Source organism: Ovis aries, chromosome 1, assembly GCF_016772045.2.
Source record: "Ovis aries strain OAR_USU_Benz2616 breed Rambouillet chromosome 1, ARS-UI_Ramb_v3.0, whole genome shotgun sequence".
Taxonomy (NCBI): Eukaryota; Metazoa; Chordata; class Mammalia; order Artiodactyla; family Bovidae; genus Ovis; species Ovis aries.
Window position 1 is genome coordinate 216,245,303 of NC_056054.1, and position 5,359 is coordinate 216,250,661.

Here is a 5,359-nt window from a genome sequence, read left to right on the forward strand (position 1 = left end):
ACATTACTTTGCCAACAAAGGTCCATACAGTCAAAGCTATGGTTTTTCCAGTATTCCTGTATGGACATGAGAGTTGGATCATAAAGAAGGCTGTGCCAAAGAATTGAGGCTTTCAAACTTTGGTCTTGAGAGTCCCTGGACAGCAAGAGGATCAAACCAGAAATCAACCCTGAATATTCATTGGAAGGATGAATGCTGAAGCTGAAACTCTAATACTTTGGCCATCTGATGTGAAGAGCTGATTCATTGGAAAAGACCTTGATGCTGGGAAACATTGAAGGCAGGATGAGAAGGAGACAACAGAGGATAAGATAGTTGGATGGCATCATTGACCCAACGGACTTGAGTTTGAGCAAATTCCAGGAGGTAGTGAAGGACAGGGAAGCCTGGAGTGCTGCAATCCATGGGGTTGCAAAGAGATGGACATGACTCAGTGACTGAACAACAATGTGAGGGTAGGATGGATCTTGTCAATTTTTGTATCCTATGTGCCTGTGACTTAAATAATGGTTGGTTAAATGAACAGACTAAAGAGCACTTTCTTAGTACCTCAAAATTTTCCCTTTGTAATCTTCCCCATAGTATTCACCAGGCCTGACATTCCTCACACTGAGAGACACAACTGCTATCATTTGGAAGAGTTGTTGGTAAGTCAGATAGGCTAGAGGGTAATCCATTCCCAGAGAAATGCTACTATAGTGGGGGAAATCTCAGAGCCAGGAGGCTTCCCCTGTCTTTGCCATTAGTAAGCTGCATGACTTTTGACAAGTCCCTTCAATTCCCTGAATTTCCATTTCCCATCAAAGACAGATAAATTTGAGTTCTGAAATACAGGAATTTTTCACCCATCATGATCTGCTATTTGCATTTCTATCACCTCTAAATGTTCAAACCTCAAACCTGTTCTTTATCCAAAGCCCTAAGCCTAAAGAGGTTCAGGCCACAGGGAAGAAGATGAGTATGTTCCATAACTGATCTTAATTCAAAAAAAGAAGAGATCCTTGAGGAAAATCATTCACACTGATGATGATCTTTCAGGAACTTTTAAAACCATGAGCATTCCCTGTTCTAACAGCTCTTAGGTCTTACTTCTTGGGTACGTGGATGTCACCTGCAAAAGACACTAAATTGGCCAGTTGTGTGGACAACTGTGTAGTTCTGGAAAAGTTAGAGAGAGAGAGACATCTGAATATACTCTCAGCTCTCTACAGCAATGCTCTACTACACTGTTTCAAAGACACAGTTTGAGGCACGCCTCAAATGAATATTATTAATAAGAGCTATTATATATTAAACTTCGTAAATGATTTGCTCTCTTTTTTTTCTTAAAAAGTACTAGATTTTATTCAAGTTTATCCCCACCACCATCACTAGTTTCTATCTCCTTGTGCTTTTTTGAATGAGAGAAAGAGATGAAGCTATCAACAACTCTCAAGGAGTCTCCTCTAATCAAGGCCTTATCTTATCTCTGCCACAGTGCTGAAATCTAGGTATGGTCAAGGAGTTGTATGGTTCAGATACAAGTGAATGTCATTTTTCTCTTGTGTCCTAGGGATAAAAGTGTTGAGATATGCTGCATTTGGGGATGCTGACATCATAGTTTTGCAAGCAGAGTTCGTTTGTGAGATTTTCATGGCGTGTTGAAGAAAGCAATGTATTGGGAAGACAATCCAAGGCTGAACAAAGGGGATGGTTGTTATATATTTAAAATGCTTTCTTTCCATTAATAAGAGAAGATTTAATGGCTCTGGTTTCCCCAACTGCCATTAGAGCCGTGACTTTTTAATTATTTTGACTATAACATACAGTAAGAAATACATTGTCCAAAGTAACTATGGTGTGTGGGTATATACATACATAATGGCTTATATATGATGATAAATATATGGGCTTCCCGGGTGACGCTAGTGGTAGAGAACCTGCCTGCCAATGCAGGAGATATGAGAGGATGGTTTGATCCCTGAGTTGGGAAGATTCCCTGGAGGAGGACATGGCAATACACCCTAAGCATTCTTGCCTGGAGAATCTCACGGACAGAGGAGTCTGATGGGCTACAGTCCACGGGGTTGCAAAGAATCAGACATGACTGAGTGACTTAGCACACAATAGTTTATATATGATAGGAAAAATATATAAATAAAACTTTAAAATATCATAAAACCATGCTTACTTTTACTATGTTTATAGTTCTTTATGGTATTTTTGGGCTTCCCAGGTGGCTCAGTGATAAAGAATTCATTGGCTAAGCAGGAGACACAGGTTCAATCCCTGGTTCAGGAAGATCTCTTAGAGAAGGAAATGGCAACCCACACCAATATTCTTCCTTGGAAAAACCCATGGACAGCGGAGTCTGGTGGGCTACAGTCCATGGGTTTGCAGAGTCAGAGATGACTTAGTGACTAATCAACAATGACACAGTACTTTTTATTCTAATGCACTTTTTAAAAAATGGCAGATGCAATCCACTAAATTGATTTCATGACCATTAGTGGATTGCAACTTAGAATTTAAAGATATTGCTTCATAAGTATCTACACTTTCCAGCCTTGACCAGTTGCTTACTGCCAATTAGCCGAAAATGACTGAGCTAGTGTCCTCTTTCACAGATAAATAAAGGCTGCAGTTCTGGCAAACAGATGATGACAGCTGTCTTAGAAACACTAGATGACTAGTTTGGCCATGATAAACAAAATAAAAACACTTCTTTCCATTTAGTGGAACTCAATGAATTCTACAAAACATTCAGCCAAGCAGCTGTTGTTAAGCCATTCATAAATAAATTGTCCTACTTTATCACAAATTTATAAACCACTACACCATTGTGTTGATCAAGTCAGCTGAAAAGAAAGCATCATCAAGGTGGAATTACACCATTATCTTCACATACATTTGTATTAATAAGGAAGCAGTTGGAATTTTAGTGTTGTTTTCTTCTAGAGATATGCAAAAATCCAATATAAAAGGATCTGATCCTCTTCAAAGTTTGTCTATTTTTGCCTCAATGGGGTTCCAAATTATAAGCTAAAAGTTTCAGTTTTCACGTTTTAGAAGTTTCAAATTCTATATCATCAGAACGGTTTTTTATGTGTGAAATATTTTTAATTCTATTCTTAAAATATTTCTATGTTAAAGAAAACTATCTGAGATTTTTGTCATTGCTGTTAATTAACTATTTGGCCTCTTTGTGATTTTTTTAAAAAAACAACAACAAACATCATTTTACTCCAAAGGTGTTTGTAAATATTTTCTCCCATTCTGAAGGTTATCTTTTTGTCTTGTTTATGGCTTTATTTGCTATGCAAAAGCTTTTAAGTTTAATTAGGACCCATTTGTTTACTTTTGTTTTTGTTTTCATTACTTTAGGAGGTAGATCAAAAAGGATCTTGCTGTGATTTATGTCAAAGAGTGTTCTGCTTATGTTTTCCTCTAAGAGTTTTAATGTATCCAGCCTTACAATTAAGTCTTTAACCCATTTTGAGTAAAATATATGTGGAATCTAGAAAAATGGTACAGATGAACCTATTTGCAAAGCAGTAGAAGGCAATGGCAACCCACTCCAGTACTCTTGCCTGGAAAATCCCATGGATGAAGGAGCCTGGTAGGCTGCAGTCCATGGAGTCGCTAAGAGTCGGACACAACTGAGCAACTTCACTTTCACTTTTCACTTTCATGCATTGGAGAAGGAAATGGCAACCCACTCCAGTGTTCTTGCCTGGAGAATCCCAGGGACAGGGGAGCCTGGTGGGCTGCCGTCTATGGGGTCGCACAGAGTCGGACACGACTGAAGCGACTTAGCAGCAGCAGCAATAGGGGCACAGACACAGAGGACAAATGTATGGATACTGGGGGCGGGGAGGTGGGATGAACTGGGAGATTGGGATGGACATAAACACATACTGTGTATAAAATAGATAACTAGTGAGAACTTCGGGGTGGGGGTGGCAAAAACGAAAGGTACAATCTGTTCATAGGACATAAGTTAACCTTAAAAATGCACTCCAGTATATATTGGAATACTGTTTCATTACAGTTATATGAGGCACCTAGAATAGTCAAAATCATAGAGTCAGAAAGTATATAGGTAGATGCCAGGGGCAGAGGGGTGAGCGGGGTGCAGAAGGGGAATGAGGACTTAAAGTGTGATGGAGAAGAAGTTTCCATTTAGGAAGACGGAAAATTCAAGAGATGGGTGATGGTAAAAGTTGCACAACAGTGTGAATGTACTTGGTGCTACTGAATTGTACAGTCAAATATGGTTAAAACAGTATGTTTTATGCTATGTGACTTTTACCACAGTTAAAAAAAATTAAAATGTGTTTCTTTCCCGAAAGTACCTTTAAAATCCATTCTGATATAGAACCTATGGCCATATACCAGTTCTGACTAGTGAAATTTAAGAAGCAACCACTATAGAGTGTTATAGAGAACTGGAGTGACTTCATGTAAGTGCAACAAGGAGCTCAGAGAGAACAGTGGAGTAACTCAGCTGCTGCTTTGGGGGTGGCATGTGGTTTCTCCATTACTGAGTGGAAACTGGATATTGTGATTGTTTTTACTCAAGCAATTTCTGCTTTTGTGGAAGAACTGAATGCAGGAGATAACCCCCGTACAGTGCTTGAGCGTGTATGCTTCGGTAGTGTCTGAAGCCGCTTCAGCAGTGTCTGACTCTTTGCAATGCTCTGGACTGTAGCATACCAGTTTCCTCTGTCCATGAGATTCTCCAGGCAAGAATACTGGAGTGGGTTGCCACTTCCTCCTCCAAGGGATCTTCCCAACCCAGGGATCTAACCTGCATCTCTGGCATCTTCTGCATTGGCAGGCGGGTTCTTTACCCTTGGGAAGCCCCAAGCAGTTGAGCTGCTGCTGCTGCTAATTCACTTCAGTCGTGTCTGACTCTTAGCGACCCCAAGGACTGCAGCCTACCAGGCTCCTCCATCCATGGGATTTTCCAGGCAAGAGTACTGGAGTGGTAGATATTCTGCTCTGGAGTGTAAACTGGATAAAGCTCTACCGTGTATCTGAGATTTTTTTTTAAAAAACCAATAGCTGAATGTGGACTCTTTTATGTCTGAAAAATAAATGTTTATTCATAAATTATTATTTTCTTATTTGTCAATGACTAGAGATATGCAAGCAAGATTGGACCATGCCAGGAAGGCTAAGCAGACCTAATCTCATGCTGAAGAAAACAAAAACACAAAAAAGATTTAATATGGGCTTGGAGAAATATCCTGGTAACTCTTGTGATCAAGTTACTGGGCCAAGGAGCCAGTCCACACCCAGGAATAGGGTGCTGTTATTTTGAGGAGAGTTATCCAACCCACTGCAATAGATCCTGGAGTGAGGTCAGTCCTGAGAC

At 39.9% G+C, this 5,359-nt stretch overlaps 1 long non-coding RNA gene across 3 annotated transcripts in view; it reads right to left on the reverse strand.

Annotated features, from left to right (window-relative positions):
- The window catches only part of LOC121816934 (uncharacterized), an 83,524-nt gene that overhangs the window by 50,041 nt on the left and 28,124 nt on the right, over positions 1 to 5,359 (reverse strand). The window lies entirely within an intron of this gene.